This window comes from Sinohyriopsis cumingii, chromosome 1 (assembly GCF_028554795.1).
Source record: "Sinohyriopsis cumingii isolate HCF-2022 chromosome 1, ASM2855479v2, whole genome shotgun sequence".
Lineage (NCBI taxonomy): Eukaryota > Metazoa > Mollusca > Bivalvia > Unionida > Unionidae > Sinohyriopsis > Sinohyriopsis cumingii.
The window spans coordinates 136,265,621-136,285,927 of NC_142961.1; the positions used below are offsets into that span (position 1 = coordinate 136,265,621).

A 20,307-nucleotide genomic window follows, 5' to 3' on the forward strand; every position below is an offset into this window, starting at 1 on the left:
TAGAAATTTATTTAGTCATGCCCAATCAACCCCGCACGGATTTATAAAAATAAATTTACATGATCCTCGAACACGGTATCGAGTCAGGTTAGATACGATTTTTGGATAATTTTTCGTACATCGATAAAGGCCTTGATTTTCGAAAAGGGACGCAGAAAGCAGCAGGGAGGGCAACGACAACAAAGGGCAGCAACGACGGCGACAATTGCGTTTACATAAAGCGTCATCGCGGTTTTATAAAGGGTTTATTTCGGCATTTGGAACCTTCTAAAAGTTGTAGGGTTCGCCCTCCCTGCTGCTCATGATGACAACCCAGCTACCGTAGTTCCTGTTGCATTAGTCGTCTCTGAAAAGCAAGACAACGCAGAGGACCATGTCCCGTCCAAGGTCTTCCGTTTCATTGAGCCTGGTCCTACTCTACATCCCAAACCCGCAGGACAGGAAGAGAGAGTAATTTAATGAAGAAAAACAAAATACACTGAAAGTTATAAAGACAAGACCAAATGAAAGTAGCATATGAACATTCTTGCTTTGGCGCATGCTTTTGTATCCTCCACAATGAGTGAGCAAGAGAGAGTCACCATAGATACAGGCCCGGCCCTAGAATGTGCGTGGCCTAAGGCAGCAAGCGATGAGCGCGAGGTCCCAAGCACAAAAAGTGCATTGACTGAAAGCGCGGGGCCCAAGGTGGTTGCCTCGTTCGCCTTGCCCTAGGGTAAGGCATGCATGGATACAGACGAACAGAAGAACCATGTAGAGTAATAATGCTGTATGACGCCAATCCATGGTTTTCAGATTTCATTGATCTGTCTAAACTGACATTGTACTCATCTTCAGTTCACGTTTTTCATAACCTCATCTTCAGATTCACATTTTCATAACCTCATCTTCATATTCACGTTTTTCATAACCTCATCTTCATATTCACGTTTTTCATAACCTCATCTTCATATTCACGTTTTTCATAACCTCATCTTCATATTCACGTTTTTCATAACCTCATCTTCATATTCACATTTTCATAACCTCATCTTCATATTCACGTTTTTCATAACCTCATCTTCATATTCACGTTTTTCATAACCTCATCTTCATATTCACATTTTCATAACCTCATCTTCATATTCACGTTTTTCATAACCTCATCTTCATATTCACGTTTTTTATAACCTCATCTTCATATTCACATTTTCATAACCTCATCTTCATATTCACATTTTCATAACCTCATCTTCAGATTCACGTTTTTCATAACCTCATCTTCATATTCACATTTTCATAACCTCATCTTCATATTCACGTTTTTCATAACCTCATCTTCAGATTCACGTTTTTTTTATAACTTCATCTTCAGATTCACGTTTTTCATAACCTCTTTTCGCTTTAGACAATGTACTTGTATCCCCATTTAAAAAGAACATATCAAATAATATTAAACACAAATTAGTCAAATTAGTTTGATTCAAAATTAGAAATAGAGTGCCCTTTGAAAAATAATTGATTATAAACAATGCATAAAAATCAGAACGAAACTACGGCAATAAAACAGACATACAAAGTTTGGTTTTGGTAACAGAATGACCACACATATAGAGCTCTCTTATTTATAGTAGACACCCGTGTTTAATTCCTAAAATTAATTTTGGACTCGTTTTCTCAAATATTGTTTTACTGCGCACGAAGCTTCGAGTCTGAGAAAATAACAAACCCCCACCAACAAAAATAATAACAATAACAACAGCAACAACAACAATAATCAATTGTTATGTTCTATTACTTGAAATTAGAACCTTCATGATCGTTTAAGGTTTGGTTCATTAACTTAAGTATTGAAATATAAAGGTTTACTCCAAGCATTATATTTGATCGTTATCTGCTTGTTATCTTTCTTTTTTTTAATTATTGTACTTTATGCTTGTCTACCCCGACAGTCATGTTCCGAGAAGATCGACGAGAATTACTTTTCCAAAAAGTGTGTGTGTTTATGTGTGTGTGCTTTAGCTTTTGAGATTCTTCATCATTAGCCCTATTCAAGATATACGCGAGCGCCGAGGCGCACTTTATTGTAGGGCAATGAGGCATTTTTGGGGATTGGAGAGAGAATCGAAAGACACCGGAACCAGTGGTATCCCCTAAACGTGTACATACAGGAACATATTCGTTCCTATTTTGATGTTGCGACAGGTGTTTACTTTTTATTCCAGAGCTTTAATGAAAAAAAATCTTTAAAACAGGCAATATAAAGGTACAGCCTTATTCGTCTTCTGTTTCTAATTTGAAAGAGAAAATGCAAGTCTATTGTGATATTTTGTTAACCAGCCGTCGCCAATATTATGCGATTATTGGGATATCATGACAGTTTTGAAAGTGCTTGCAAATTTTAAATTATCGCTCAATCTCATGGTCAAAGATGAATATCAAATATAGTGGTCAAGCAATGGCATCCTTGCACCATTTCGAAAGCTTACAATAATGTGACCTCTTTTACTTATATCATAGTTAACTGACATTTAAACAAGCACTTCTTGGTCCTTTAAGTGATCAAAATACAATACAATAAATATATTCCCCCATAATCTGCTTGGCAGACTTACAAGCCAGAGGACCCCTTGTCGAAAAGTACTTGCACTTCTTCACTTGTTTAACATTTATTTCCTACGAATCTGCTTTTTCTCGTTACACTTTTATAAATAGGATCCGCTTATAAAATTCATAGCATAGCAACATCATTTCAAATAGAAACAAAGGAGTTTAAAATTTAAGCAGTTTTAAGAAACTTAATTTAAATTCCTACAGATTTTCTTATTTTAATTACAGTTTTTGAATTTAAGAGTTTTCTTCTCAGATGCTAAAGTCAAGCCGGCAAAATCACAATGTCATTAAAATAATATTGTATACTTGTTAGCAAAATGTACTTGTTTTAGTTAATGCAGTAATTTAGCAAAAAAAAAAAAATTATCTAATAAAACCTCAAGAAAACATCAATTGCAAAATGTGGGTCTACAGTACACAAGTCTCTATGATGGGAGTTCAAAACTTAATGGCATTGCTCATAACTTGTTTCATCAGAAGTATATATAAAAAATAAGGACAAAGAACATGAAGTCGCAAGAGAAAGTTTTTGTTTTCAGTTTCTTATTTTTTTTGGCCACTACCTACAAATTAAGAAGATTAAATAGACCAAGATAGGTTTAATATCAAGATGCTGCTTATGCTAAGAAAAGGACACTGAAAAACGAAAAGTACTTTTGAAGGTAGATTGCTATTTGCCAAAAGGAGAAAAGGTACAGTATGCTGATTTAATTATTCGATATATGATAAAAATATATTTCTTATTACAAATATATAGAGTGTCTCGTACGGGTACTGATTTAATACTGAATTATGAAACGAGTTAAATAATTTCCAGATTTTGAGAGCCTTGTAGAGCAAAAACTGGAAATTATTCAACGAGTTTCATAAATTTAATATTAGATCATTACCCATTAGAGATTCTGTTTATCATATAGTAATTAATTAAAGCGAACGGAAAGAGAAAAGAACACGTCTTTTTTTGGCATTTCAGTCTGGCACAGTCGCTGCACATATCAATTCTTGCGCGTGAGCAATAGTCCCAGGCATGAGTTGAAGCAGTATTGAAGTGTGATTACAAATAACGTTTAGAAGTAAAATTTGTAATAAAAAAAAAATTAAAAAAGCAAAATGTCATAATAATCAAGAGAACATTTGTCACGAATCACGAACGGGATACTTTTTCAAAATTGGACCACCGCTGGAATTTCCTACGTGACTGGGTTTGGTCAGCTAGAAATAGTTTTGCATTTGTCAGAAGGAACAACAAGCGAGTTCTTTGATGTTTGTTTGAAGGGAGTATTACTGTATGCGGAAACTGCATGATATAGAAGTGTTGCTGAGAAGTGAGGAGATTCGTTGGTGCTGATATATATTCACTTGGCTGTGGTTATTATCTGACTGGATGTTTTGTAACCGGATATGTACATTATTTGATGTGGAAGAATGTTGTCTTTTGATTTCTGTCTGTCAGTTGGGAGACTGGCATATTTCGACATTCTTTTCAAAAGAGGGGTCAGTTTAATTACTCCTATAGGTTGATATTTGAACCACACTTGTTTTGAGGGTGGGATGCGAATATCAGGTTTGAACGCACCCCCCCCCCCCCAATCCATTGCCAGATGTTCTCAATTTCATTTTGTAACGATCTACTGTGAGGTAAATTGCCCGTATTCCAACAGATATAACCTTTATATCTCAATTCCCTTGGGCAATCGATTGGAAACGTGGTCGCCACGTTCTTGATAGCAATACTTTAAAATATATATATATATATATATATATATATATATATATATATATATATATATATATATATATATATATATATATATATATATAATGCGCACTAGTTTGATGGACTTATTTAGTCCTACAATATAAGGCATATCACATATTTTTTGTTTTAGTGCTAGTGCCATGACCTCCCCCACAACAAAATATCGGGTGATGTGTCGTACATTGTAGGACTAGGACTTACTGTTATTTTTGACCAATCAATTTAACGTAGTTACGTAACGTGATTTAACATGTCAAAACTAGTACACTTCAATCGCTGTATATAAAGTGTACCAGTTATGCGATAAATACAAATTATAATTACGTCGAGTAACCTGAACATCAGTGTATTTCTCTGTCGTTGTTTATGATACCACGAGCTTTCCTCGGCATTTGCCTATACTACGGCGTTCCAACGTTTTAAGTTAAACAAACTTTGGTAATAGGAACGAACGAATCAATCACGTCTGGAACGAAAGAAAAAACAAATTTCTTACCCCCAAAAAAACAAAAACATTGAAAAAAACATGGTTGAAAACTTCATTCCCAGAAAAGGAATTACCGGTGGTCAAAGTTGACTTTGACATCGCATTGAAGAAGACAGTAAGGTTAGATAATTTATATTTTCATCTTTTATTCAGTACAGCCACAATGCGAACTATTCGGTTTCACTGTCATTCAGACGATGAAGGGTAAAAGTTGTCAAGTTACATAACTATGCTACCAATGGATCAGTTATCATCATTGTTTTAGGGTTTGCTAATGCTTTCCGAATAATACACATTATCAGAAATCTTTAACTCTAACTTGGTAATCTCGACCTAATGTACGAATATATCCAACAGAAAAAAAGAAAAACTTAATACTGCCTAGCATAAATATCATAAAGTATCACAACTAACATGTTCCGCCTTTCTCTGGCAGTACCAGTTACTGCCAGAACCATTATTTCCTATTAAAATTTGATATATGGTTTAGTTTTGTATTGTAACAGAAAAAACCATTCACGTTACGTGTCGCAAACGTCACTGTTTGCAAAAGGGAAGTTCTACTTCACGAACTGTTATCATTCAAAGCAGTGTTCACATTACTAAAAGTAAAATGTACATATTGAATAATTTGAAAAAATATGAATTTAGAATCATGATATCTGGATAAACAAATGTTTTGTTTATAGGCATGTGATGGGCAGTCTCAATATGTTATTCACATTAATTTCAAATATTGTACTACTTAACTGTCTGAAAGTAACTCATCCAGTCGGTACTACTTCATTGTCTGAAAGTAACTCATTCAGTCAGTACTACTTCACTGTCTGAAAGTAACTCATCCAGTCAGTACTACTTCACTATCTGAAAGTAACTCATCCAGTCAGTACTACTTCAATGTCTGAAATTAACTAATCCAGTCAGTTCTACTTCACTGTCTAAAATTAACTAATACAGTCGGTACTACTTCACTGTCTGAAAGTAACTCATCCAGTCGGTACTACTTCATTGTCTGAAAGTAACTCATTCAGTCAGTACTACTTCACTGTCTGAAAGTAACTCATCCAGTCAGTACTACTTCACTATCTGAAAGTAACTCATCCAGTCAGTACTACTTCACTGTCTGAAAGTAACTCATCCAGTCAGTACTACTTCACTATCTGAAAGTAACTCATCCAGTCAGTACTACTTCATTGTCTGAAATTAACTAATCCAGTCAGTTCTACTTCACTGTCTAAAATTAACTAATACAGTCGGTACTACTTCACTGTCTGAAAGTAACTCATCCAGTCAGTACTACTTCACTGTCTGAAAGTAACCCATCCAGTCGGTACTACTTCAGTGTTTGAAATTAACTAATCCCAGTCTGTACTACTTCACTGTCTGAAAGTCATCAATCCAGTCAGTACTACTTCAGTGTCTGAAAGTAACTCATCCAGTCAGTACTACTTCACTGTCTGAAAGTAACTAATACCATTAGGTTACTAGTTAGATATACTCTGGAAGATGGTTGGGAATAATCATACTGACCTAGATGGACAACGACAAATGTCAGATGTAAATTTCTCCAAAGTAAACATTTCACACATGTTTATCTTTCAAATCACACATATGGGAACATCAGTAGAATTAACCCTTTAGTGGCCCAATAGGTTGACTAACATGTTCTTTGATTGGTGAAATGATTTCACTTGTTATAGATCATAACTATTGCTGAGAGCAATTTTTGCAGAGTGTCAGTTGTGGAATAAGTACAGATCAGTGATACCTGGCAGGCATTAATGGTTGCAAAATGAAGAGCAGGTTTTATTGCCCTTCAAAGGCAAGTGTCCTTTTATACAGATTTTTGCTAACTGATTCCTCATAGCAAATTGCATAGACACAGACCTGCCAGAGCATTAGAGAATTTAGATCTGCTTTTATGAAGATTCAGGGTGGATCCAGCTTATAAGCAAGTAATATATAAACAGTTCTTAAGAAAGTCTCTGCCAGTTCCACATTTATAAATTTTTAATACAGTGTACAAGCAGTTCATGGCAAAATGCAGTCGTACTTATCCTTTATGAGGATGCTTTTAAATTTCTTAGTCATTTACATGTAGGGATCGTATTTATGGATCCATATAAACCTTTTCAAAGAATTTGATTAATGTTTTGGAAGGGAATAGAAATAAATACAAGCAGTGATGGGCAGCTTCGTTCGCTAGCCAAGTTTCTGATATGTTAACCTATCTACATTTTGGTGGATTGATCTGATATTTCATTTCTTCAGGTCTGTGAATTTCATTGGATGCAGTGGTAGACAACTGCAGCCAATCAAAATCAGGTTGTTCAGATTTGAACACTGTTAGTCCTTGATCGAGACAAGGGGTGTACACACCTGGAATGGACTCATAAATAAGCGATTTTCCTCTGTCGATAGATGTTAGCACAAATACATCCTTTCCCTCAAATACACATGTAATAACTCTCTGGTACATATTAATACTTTCAATCTTAAACTTACCAAGTTTGAAGTCAGTTGCCTCCACCGTTTTGGGCCAATGTACAATGTACTGCTGTTAAATGCTGTTTGTTAGTTTACATTACATACTCTTGGTAGCTCTTTAATCTCCAATAGATATCGCTAGTGCAAAATACAGAAATATCGGCCATGTTGTAAATAGGTTAACTTACTGGAACCATGGCTAACGAAGATGGTGAGGGTGGTGGTGGTAGTGATGGGAGAACCATGAGTGATACAACCCTTGATCACAAAATCTGGGTAAGTCAGTTGCCAAGTTTGATGTAATTATGGATGGTATAAATGACAGATGAGCATCCAAGACAAAATATACAGGCAGAGGTTTTACAGCATTACCGACTCCTTCTCAAGAAATGGGGGGGATTGTATTCCAGTCTTTATAATGAATTACCGTCAAACCATGACTTGTGACCAGCTCCATAAAGTATAGTGACCACCACCATAACATATAGTGACTACATATCCATTAAGACCACCATTTTTCATTTTCCACAATATTTACTATGCATGTATGTGTGTGTGTGTGTGTGTGTATATATATATATATATATATATATATATATATATATTCTGAAACTAAATAATAGAAAAGAACAAAACCCTGCACGTTTTGTAAAATTCAACCAATAATTTATTTCCTTAGAATACAAAAGTGACAATTTAAAAACCCCAGAACATACAGTGTAGCGAATTAAATTCCAAATAGTCCAAAAAGATTTATCATCAGTCCTACAGAATAAAGTTCAGATTAAATTCCAGTGGAGTTTGAAAAAAGATCCAGTGATGAAGGCATTGAAATGTCTGTAGTCTTGAATGAAGTAATGTACCAGTAGCCTGAATTGTGATGACTTACTGACAGTCTTTGAATTAGTCACAGTAATATTATCCAAGATGCCCTTGTCTGAATTCATTATAATTTCAGATTAATGTTTCAATCCAAGAACATTGACGAAGAGCACTTTGTATTTCCGGTGAATAATATTTTGATTAAATAAATAAATCTAAATCAGAACTGAACACAATGTTACAAATGATTCAGCATCAAGATCTTACAGCAACAATAAGTAATTTCTCAAGTAAACAAGGTTATAAAGCCCTCTGCTTGACCTAGGTCACAATTAGCATTTACTGGAAATACTATGACTTAATTGAATTTTCCATGCTAGAAGATTCTGAGCTTGTCAATGAAGATAAAATCTTTTACTAAAATTATAATAAGGAACATGGTAAACATAATGTCCTTGAATCAGACTAAGATAATGATTCCCAAACTAACAAACAGTACAAATCATATATATATAACATTTAATCATGGAAAAAACACAACACTAACAAGCAGTGCAAATTAAAAATATACATAACATTTAATCATGGAAAAAACCCAACACTAACAAGCAGTACAAATCATCATATATACATAACATTTAATCATGGAAAAAAAACAAACTAACAAGCAGTACAAATTATATATACATAACATTTAGTCATGGAAAAAATCAAATCTAACAAGCAGTACAAATTATATATACATAACATTTAGTCATGGAAAAAAAAAAACTAACAAGCAGTACAAATTACATATATACATAACATTTAGTCATGGAAAAAAAAAAACTAACAAGCAGTACAAATTATATATACATAACATTTAGTCATGGAAAAAAATCAAATCTAACAAGCGGTACAAATTATATATACATAACATTTAGTCATGGAAAAAAAAAAAAATAACAAGCAGTACAGATTATATATACGTAACATTTAATCATGGGAAAAAAAACCCAACAAATAAGCAATACAAATTATATATACATAACATTTAATCATGGATAAAACCAAAATAATAAGCAGTACAGATCATATATACATAATATTTAATCATGGAAGAAAAACCCAACACTAACAAGCAGTACAAATTATATATACATAACATTATTGCCTGCATATAGTGACCAATAGCTTGATTTTAATTACTATGTTTATGTACCCTGATCCCATATGTTTTGCTTTCTGTAGTGGCCAGTGAGTATGAGAGGAATATGTCTACTTTTTCCCATCCCTGAATTTTCTTTTTGCCTGTTAAGCTATCTATCTGTCTGTCTGTCTATCTATCTATCTATCAATCTGTCTATCTATCTGTCTGTCTGTCTATCTATCTTGTGCTGAAAATGGCATTAAACCCTACAACAACAACAACAACAACAATTTATCTATTTATATTTGTATCTATCTATCTACCAGGGCACTGAGTGGCCAATGGTCTAAAGCGCTAGCCGCTATGGATCACAGCCATCTCACCTCTGTTGGTGCGTCTCAGATTTGGCTAATGTGGGTATGTGAGAAAGCTTGCCAGTAGCTTCTTGTGGGTCTGTGCTTATTTCTGGTGTTTTCCCGGGATCTTTCTCCACCATTTATACTGGTCGCCATGTAAATCCTATCTTGTGCTGAAAAATGGCATTAAACCCTACAATAACTTACATACCTACCTATTTTTGTATCTCCCTACCTACCTACCTACTATTGTTGTAAATATCTAATTATATGTGGTTTTTTTTTTTTATTATGGATTGTAACGGTTATTTTGAAAACAGTACTTAATTTCAGGATAGTGTGGTTTACTTTTAATCGGGGTAAACATGTTATTATGGCTTTATGACCTTGGAAGCTGTAGAAGAAAATCTTGATGACAAACTTGATGGTATTTCAGCTCAAGTCATAGTTTTTCCTCAAGAAAAACCAGGTGACCTAATTTCTGATTGGCTGATTGGTTAGCCGGATTAGGCCTTGTTGACCAACAGAATATTCTGGAATTGATTATTTGACCATTGTTCTGGTTCTGAAACTGCATCTTAGTTTTTTTATAAGGGATTTTTACCTGTGAATTAGTTATTCCTATGCCTAACAGCAGTTTTAGTGGAATCATTTTAGTCTGTTCAATTTGAGTGGATATTATATTTTTAATAATTAATCATTGGAATTATAAGATGCTAACAAAAAACTTTGGATTAAGTAGCTGTGTTGGAATTACAATGAATTCATTTAAAGACATTTTGGTATATATCATTGTGTTACATCAAGACTGTTAGCACATCAAACTATTCCAGTCTATTGGGACATCAGCACAGTAGATTGGACTTCTTTGAGAACACCACTGGAATTCTTTCGAAACACCACTTGAACTCATTTGGAATACTGGAAACTTTTGGACATTAGATAGAATATGTAGGACTGTTTAGGATTTCATTCACCATCATGCAAATTAGTTTTAATTTCAGTTTAATATAACATATAAACAACTTATGAAGTCACAAAAGCAGCATCAAATTTTAAACTGTCACATTTCTGTGATACATGTAGTTGCATACAGTAGATGTTCAAGAACAAAAAGTTGACTTATGACATAAATATTAATGAATGTTTTACTATTGAAAATGGGGTCTTGATTGGCCAAGTGGTCTAAAGCGCTCTCCATTCCTGATCATTGCCATCTCACCTGTGTCTGCGTGGGTTCGAGTCTTGGATTCAGCCAATGTGGGTATGTGAGAAAGCTTGCCAGTAGCTTCTCATGGGTCGGTGGTTCTTTCCTGGGTTTTCGCGAGTTCTTTCTCCACTATTAATACTGGCTGCCATGTATTGCCTATCGTGTGCTGAAAAATGGTGTTGAATCCTACAACAACAACAACAACTATTGAAAATTAATACATTAAATAAATTACAGGATTGGATGCCTTCTATTAATTTAGTTCAAAAATTTTAATTTTCAATAACTAGCTTTCAAGTGTATTCATTGGGGATTGTATCTCATCCTTTTTTCCATGGAAATAATTTGTCATCGAGTTCAAAAATATTTTACAATACGTGACTTGAGGATGGGTCAATCGTGGCCACAAAAGGTAAACTCAAATTCTGTGAATGCAAAACGCATATCCTTCTATGAATCTTTTTTTTACCTCCACTTTAAAGAGTTATGAGCCAGTTGGGTATACTGAATATCTGTGAGGTAGAGGACAGCACTATGATGGACAAATGTCAGTTAGATATGTGCCATTGTCTATAATCCATCATCTTAGTAAATGTATGGATGGTAGGTTGAAGTATCTCTTTTACTGAATCAGTAAATGTATGGATGGTAGGGGTCTTCCTTTTACTGAATCAGTTAATGTATGGATGGTAGGGGTCTCTCTTTTATTGAATCAGTAAATGTATGGATGGTAGGGATCTCTCTTTTATTGAATCAGTAAATGTATGGATGGTAGGGGTCTCTCTTTTACTGAATCAGTAAATGTATGGATGGTAGGGATCTCTCTTTTAGTGAATCAGTAAATGTATGGATGGTAGGGATCTCTCTTTTATTGAATCAGTAAATGTATGGATGGTAGGGGTCTCTCTTTTATTGAATCAGTAAATGTATGGATGGTAGGGGTCTCTCTTTTACTGAATCAGTAAATGTATGGATGGTAGGGATCTCTCTTTTAGTGAATCAGTAAATGTATGGATGGTAGGGATCTCTCTTTTATTGAATCAGTAAATGTATGGATGGTAGGGGTCTCTCTTTTATTGAATCAGTAAATGTATGGATGGTAGGGATCTCTCTTTTACTGAATCAGTAAATGTATGGATGGTAGGGGTCTCTCTTTTATTGAATCAGTAAATGTATGGATGGTAGGGGTCTCTCTTTTATTGAATCAGTAAATGTATGGATGGTAGGGGTCTCTCTTTTACTGAATCAGTAAATGTATGGATGGTAGGGGTCTCTCTTTTATTGAATCAGTAAATGTATGGATGGTAGGGTCATTGATCTCTCTTATATTGAATCAGTAAATGTATGGATGGTAGGGATCTCTCTTTTACTGAATCAGTAAATGTATGGATGGTAGGGTCATTGATCTCTCTTTTACTGAATCAGTAAATGTATGGATGGTAGGGATCTCTCTTTTACTGAATCAGTAAATGTATGGATGGTAGGGATCTCTCTTTTATTGAATCAGTAAATGTATAGATGGTAGGGGTCTCTCTTTTACTGAATCAGTAAATGTATGGATGGTAGGGATCTCTCTTTTATTGAATCAGTAAATGTATGGATGGTAGGGATCTCTCTTTTATTGAATCAGTAAATGTATGGATGGTAGGGATCTCTCTTTTACTGAATCAGTAAATGTATGGATGGTAGGGATCTCTCTTTTACTGAATCAGTAAATGTATGGATGGTAGGGATCTCTCTTTTATTGAATCAGTAGATTATCTGAGTACAAGTTATATTTCTATAGTTGATTGCTAGAATCATTTGGAATTTTCAGTTTTGTAAATTTAAAAAATCTCCAATAATAAGATTTGTTATTATTATTATTATTATTAGATAAAATCATAGTTCGGGCTTTATTTCTTATCGAACGATAATAATACATGAATCAGTATAAGTTAACCATATAATATGAATAATTTATTAATGACAAAAAGAAGAAACAATATACATGTAGTTAACTTGTTTTAAAGTGTCATTACACTGCATTATTATCATTAAAGTGTTGTAGTATATATGCTGTGTTGTACATTGAGTGTGGGATTGCAGGTTTCTATTTATTGTTTTGTTCAATGTCTGCCATATGTTGACACATCTGTGCCACATGGCACAAATTTTTGTCAAAAAAGTTTAAATATGTGTACAACTTTAGTGGATGTCCGTCGATATCTTTGTTGATGCTGGCAGTGGTCAGAATCACTCACTGAAGGTGATTTGGATTTGGATTTTTTTTTTTAACGTAGCTTTAACAATTTTTCAGTCATATCGCTACGATGTCTGCAATGTGGCAGTTTATAGTGATGTCTAGCACTGGGGCATCATGCCGCAGACATGTAGCATGATGTCCCACCCAGTCATGTTATCCTGACACCGGGCCGACCAGTCCTAACACTAACCTCTTAATGCTGAGTGCCAAGCGAGACAGCTGTTTAAGTACCGTTTTTGTAAGTCTTTGGTATGACTTGGCCGAGGATCGAACCCACGACCTCCCGCATCCGAGGCGGACGCTCTAACCACTTGGCCACCGGAGCGGTACACTGAAGGTGATAAAAAGTTTAAGATGGCATTTAAAAATAATGTATCTGGCAATGAAAACATTCAAGATTTATGGGAGTTGGCTGATCTCATTGTAAAGTCTTTGATGGCCGATTGTGTAGCATGTTTTCAAAATTAAAGTCATGCCAGTGGCTTTGAATATTTACTTTATTTTGAGGTTCAGTTAATGACAAAAGAGACCAAATTTATGCAATTCATATTTTGGGATTAAATCTGTAATTTACTAATGCATAATGTATCATTTAAGACTGTAGTTTTAGTAGTTCCAGATCATAACAATTCTCAGATGGAATTCATTTTGAATCAGTCAATTTCAGTGTGTACGTTTAGGTTCTGCAAAGGATTTTTATCTCCACATGTTTTAAAAATATAGAAGTGATCCTTTCTCATAAAAGCTTATGAAATGAAGTAATTTCATTCTTATTGTTTATTGAAAACAACAACTGTAAAGTACTGCTTGTTGGACAGTAATGTCTATAGCCTTGCTGTATGTTTTCATCACTTTAATTCAAGCAAACAGAAAAAGTATTGAACAGGAATAGATACCTTTCTATAGCAAAATAAATCATGACTCCTTGAGGAAAGGTATTAAAGTCATGGATGGGGAGCTGTGATTCAGGATTGGATCTTCTGCCTTTGTACAGAAGGATTTTGTCATGTGATCAAAATTTATTTGATCATGTGACTCCAATCCAGCTGTCATTCTTCTGAGTAGTTGTTGTTGTTCTAGGGTTTAACGCCATTTTTCAGCACAAGATAGGCTATACATGGCAGCCAGTATAACTGGTGGAGGAAGAACCCTGGAAAACCCAGGGAAGAACCACCGACCCACGAGAAGCTACTGGCAGGCTTTCCCACGTACCCACACTAGCCGAGCTTTGGACTCGAACCCACGCAGACAGAGGTGAGATGGCAGTGATCCGGAATGGTGAGCGCTTTAGACCACTCAGCCACTTGGGGCCCCCATTCTTCTGAGTAAGGCCTTGTGATCAGGTTGAAAGCTAAGGAGTCCTGATTTAGTTTGCTTCAGAAGGGTATCTATTCTTCTTCATTAACTATAAATGGCTGTAGCAGGTAACAATATTATAAAAAAAGTTTTTTAATTCCAGTAGGTGATTGACCTGATGTTTATCCATTTAGGCTAATGATTTTGTTAACAAAACCCTTTTAGCCATCAAGTTTTGCATTTCAAATATTTATTGCTAATAATACTTTGAAATGTATTCCTTATATTTCCCAAGATTAATTTTAATAGAAAGGCCACAGCTCCAAAGTTATGGATTGTTCCAGTCCTAGCAGTTTGGAGGGTACAACAAAAATTTAAGCTTTGATAAATTAAATATGTCCATAGCAGCAGGGAGGGCGAACAGTCTCTAATTGATTTTTTTTGGTTTATACCAAAGAAGGCTTCCATGAACAAATTTTTGGGTAAAAGCTTTATTTTCCAAAATAGTTTCACAAATCGGACTTGACAAAATATTTTAAAAATGTACAGCAGCAGGGAGGGTTCATCTCAGGTATATTTTAAGATTTGTCCTGATGCTACTTAATATATTTAATCCCATAAGGAAGCTTCTATTTTGGAAAATAAAGCTTTTTCCCAACAATTTGTTCATGGAAACCTTCTTTGGTATAAACCAAAAAAAATCAATTAGAGACTGTTCGCCCTCACTGCTGCTTGTCCATAATATAAAAAACAATATTTTTTCTAAAGCAGTGTCAGATGCTTGTGTGCATAATTGTAAACCAGATAAATATTTGTATTTTGTTGCCCACTTGCCAACCATTAAAGTAAAATGTAAAATCATGGCTCATGAGACAGTATAACACAGTGTGTATAGAGGGACCTAATCTATTTTTGTCTTCATTTCAGTGGATGGTGTCTCAATCACACAAAAAGTGGAGATTTTACACAGAAGTCAGGAGAGAAGTCTAACATGTGCAAGAATTCTTGAACTTTATGAGGAGTGGGTGAGTGGTTAGTGTGGCAAACTCATAACTTTATGAGGAGTGGGTGAGTGGTTAGTGTGGCAAACTCATAACTTTATGAGGAGTGGGTGAGTGGTTAGTGTGGCAAACTCATAACTGAAATAGTGATGGTTCAAATCGAACCAGTTGGATCAGCCATGTTGATTACCATATTTTGTCCTTGGCAAGGGTACTTTACTCCAGTTGCCATGGCACTAAATAAACCTGCTTGTCTTACTGTACCATAACAGATTAAACCAATGCATTCAACTTTCTGAGACTCAGCCTGCATTTCTATATTCAGTCTGCAAAAAGTCTCGTACAACCATTAAGACACTTGTCTGTGTATTTTAAATATTGTGGAGGAAAAGCAGAATATTTCACAATAAAATACCCACAAAATGGTGACTAAGTGTTTAAAACATAATACCAGTCTTAAAAATAAATTTTGCACCTGAAATACTGCTAGTCCTGTGTAAGATTTGATTTCAAAGTAGCATACATGTACATTGGATTAAGTAGCATACATGTACATGGGATTAGGTAGCATACATGTACATTGAATTAAGTAATATATAACTCGTATTAACTCAGTATGCATCTTTTTTATCAAAGAGAAACCAAGGTTATTATGATCTATAAATGTATTGAATGTTTTATACAAACAAATAAATGAATGGTAAGATGTACGGTGCATACTGCACAAGTAATTGTAAGATAAATATACTGAGCACAATAATTTAGCAACAGTTTTGTGGATTGTGACACACTTGATGAATAAGATAGATTTGTTGAAATTCAGATCCTTTATGTACATTTTAATTTTTATAATTTGGGAGACAGTTTAAAATTCAAACCATCTAACACATTTTCTATGAGCATTTTCCTCGTATAACCCATATTTTTTACAAACACTTTGGACATCAAAGGATATCCATGAAATGATGAACAACCATGGACAGTTTTTAGCTGTGAAACTTCGTATATTTGGACGTTGTGATTTATTTTCTAATATTCCATTAAGGTCTGGTGCTTGGTTGCTGCTTTTATTATTTTCTTTATGGAAACCTAGGAAATGTTATGTCGGGACATGGTCTCTGTCTGCTGCGTATATCTGTATAGGGGCCATCCATTTAGTACGTATGCATGGAAGGGGTAAATCCAAATGCATACGCTTTCCTATGGGGGAGATCTACTGATAATGTGCATACGTATAGGAAACAGGGTGGGGGTGGGGGGTGAAACTTCGATAATAATTTGTCTACATTGGCCCTCAAATGAGCCACAGCTACAGGGAGAAGTAGGACTGTGGGAGAGGTGTCACTTGTATGCCACCGTATCCCTGATTGCTAGCTATCACACAGCTCAGCATTGAGTCTGACACAGTCTGGCAGCCTGCCTCATGGATTACACATCCTTCAATCTGGCCTCACTGTGGACTGCTGCTGGCTCAAGATTTTAGCTGCTGTGGTGCTCAAGCATACATGCGCCGGTGGGTGTGTGTAAAAAAGTATGCATGTGTACAGGGGAGGGGGATAGGTCAAGCTTTGCAAGATTTTTGCATACATACTAAATGGATGGCCCCATATTAATTTGTCCCATGTCCAATTAATATACCATATATATTTTTGTTTATAAGTCTGATAAAACTGCAAACTGCATAGACCCAGATTTGCCATCTCATAATGCAATAGCACATCTGGGTCTATGCAGTTTGTTTGAAGTAATCAGTTGAACAAACAAAACACAACCTGATCTGCTGGTGTATTATGCAATGGCACATTAGGGTCTATATTATTTGCTTTTTGGACTCAACTTATAAGTTAGTTTATATGGTATACAAGACTGTAGAGTGGAGATCTCATTTGTTTCTATGTTATAATGCTGGAGCTAAGTTTTGAGGAGGAGGGGTTGGCATAGGAAAGATCATGGAGTCCCTGGAGTACGATGTGCTGACTTTCCAAACTTGTGAGACAGACAGCTCAGGTGCCATCTGAAAATGCATGTTAATTAAATGACCCGTAACCCCGTATTTCTACCATCTAGAGAGCAGAATTCCAAAATTGTTGGCGAAATCAGCATTCATGGGACTGTCATTGACCCAAGTGTCATGTTTCTAGCTTGAATGTTGTAGGGGGACTTCAAAAACATTACACATATATATGTGGATGGACTGTATAAAAATATCCTTATTTTCTTCAAAAGGGTGGGGATACTTTCTTTTGCCTTGCTTTATTTATAGGATATAAATATATTATTACTAACATGGTTGCTTCTTTTCTGCAAGGTTAAAATGCACTGTGTGTGCTCTTTGAAAAAAAGAAAGGCTTTTCACAATTGGAGTCCTCTAGTACAGCAAAGAAGTAATAAGGTGCAAGTTTTTTTTTTTTGTTTTGTTGCTAGCTCTATCCTTCCTAACAGCCCCAGGTGAAATTCAGTTATAAACTGGTGTAAACAAGGATGCCTGTGTAACACTTAAAACTGTATTGCTTGAATAAATTACAGGCCTACCAGTAGAATATGAAGAGAGGAATGGGTGTAAAGTGCACCTGTTCAATTTCTACCATACTTGTATAGGTACAGTAGCCCTGCTACAATACTTGAATTTTATTCCAAAATTTACATTGATTTAATAATATACATATATTCAAGTGATAAAAATATATCGAACAAAGAAAATGCAACTTTCTGCTGACATTGATTTTTTATTTAGCCATAATTTTGATTCTGAATGTTCTTCAACCTCCCTGTAAGGAGGGTTGGCAATGTGAGGTTTTCAAGATTTCAAGGTTTTTAAGATTTTATTTCATCTCAGGACTGATTGGATATGTGAGTATAAACAAGTTTTACGAATGAACAATCACTAAATTACACAGACATGATTGCCAATCTCCCAGGCAGTATTAATTGTTTTTGTTTGTAAGACTAAAAAAACTTCTCAGTACACTCGACCCCAGAAAGTGCTGTATTACAGTTGAGAACGAGTTCTCTGATCTAAGAAGCCTTTGGAATTAAACTAGAAAATTCATTTTCAAATAAAAGAAAACAAATATCAGTTTTATTTGACATATAAAATACACTTTCAAACAGAAATTAGTTGGTAGACTTAGCATTGTACACACACTCACACGGTGATGCTGTTCAAACTTCTCTGACATTCTTGCTGCATTTCTTATGAGCATAAAAGGGGCCCCGAGTGGCCAAGTGGTCTCATTACGCTCTTCATTACGGATCACTACCATCTCACCTCTGTCTGCGGCGGTTCGAGTCTAAGATTCAGCCAGTGTGGGTATGTGAGAAAGCTTGCCAGTAGCTTCTCGTGGGTTGGTGGTTCTTTCCTGGGTTTTCCTGGGTTCTTCCTCCACCATTAATACTGGCCGCCATGTATAGCTTATCATGTGCTGAAAAATGGCGTTAAACCCCACAACAACAACAACAACAACAACTTATGAGCATAACAAAGATCCTTGTTGATGCGTGTCACAAAGTCGACTCCCATCAACCAGAGTTCCAAAATTTAGTTTGCTGGGCTTTGCTTGAATCACTGATGGTTCATCCTTTCCTGAATAACAGCAGCATTTCGACATTTTGCCTTAAAAATTGAATCACAATTCTGCACTATTCCAAATACTGCAATAATATGGAGTAAAATCCAACTTCAAAGAAATTTTTCTGCTATTCACAAACTAGCAAATAATCTTTAATTAAGGATGTCTTAGACATTATCATTCAAGGCAGCAAAGAGTAATAACTTTTGTTTTTTTAACATGCTTCTCTTTCAATCAGACAGTTTAAAGTTGAGATCTTTGACAATGGAGATGTGATGAACACCAGTACAAGATCATTTTCTGTTGTTATGCCAATTAGATTATAGCTTTTGCGAAAGTCAAAGGCATCATTGATAATTTTTTCCTACATGAAATGCAAGCTTTCATGTGATAGGTTCCTAAAAATAAGTAGACCAGGTATTCCAAAGGTCACCCGAACATGAACATTTATCAGTGCCTGTCAGATCAACATATTTTAAGTGGATCTCAATTTTTATGAGCTTATTGATTTACAGACTTGTAACAAAATGGCATACCGCTCTGGTGGCCTAGTGGTTAGAGCGTCCGCCTTGGATGCCAAAGGTTGTAGGTTTAATCCCTGGCTGAGTCTTACCAAAAGACTTACAAAAATGGTACTAACAGCTGCCTTGCTTGGCACGCAGCATTAAGAAATTAGTGTTAGGATTGGTTGGCCTGGTGTCAGGATAATGTGACTGGGTGGGACATCATGCTACATGTCTGCGTCATGATGCCCCAGTGCTAGGCATCACTATAAACTACTACACGGCAGACATTGTAGCAGTATGACTGAAAAATTGTTAAAGCTACGTTAAAAATCCAAAAAACACACACACAAACAAAATTAGTTGTTCCACGCCCTATACATTACTGATGCAAATTGGCCTAATTGGTTCTCCCAGAAAGATTGTCTTAACATGATATGACCCTAGCTGTAGTCTGTCATTTAAATCATATATGCAAAGGTGGTTGTTTATCTCTGACTGACTTACCTTTTAATCACCTGTGGTAATCAGCTGTGTAAATTACCCTGGGGTGATAGATTTCCATGAGTGTTGGTACACCTGTTAACTGTTTATACAGGTTACAGGCATGAATCCTGGTGTCAAGAATAGTCACATTTTTGGGTGTTTTTATATACTAATATTACTTAATATTGTGTTTTCTTGAAACATGATTTTTCTGATTGGTTTAGGAGTCAACAGTCATGATGTTTGTGTGGTACATTATATTCTAGAAGGTATGCCAAGAAGAAAATATGGATCCCATATGAGTTAGTCCCCCTTTATCCTTTACTACATCACATTAAAATAAATTTTTAATTTCTTATTGGCAT

General features: G+C 35.2%; 1 protein-coding gene across 2 annotated transcripts in view; it reads left to right on the top strand.

The window, feature by feature from the left end:
* Positions 1-4,549: 4,549 nt before the first annotated feature.
* The window catches only part of LOC149807918 (dystrobrevin beta-like), a 136,897-nt gene continuing 121,139 nt past the window's right edge, over positions 4,550-20,307 (top strand). For both annotated transcript variants that reach the window (XM_089971962.1, XM_089971969.1), the window contains exons 1-2: positions 4,550-4,958; positions 15,311-15,408. The gene's annotated coding sequence lies outside the window, so the exon portion shown is untranslated. The remainder of the gene's footprint in view (positions 4,959-15,310; positions 15,409-20,307) is intronic.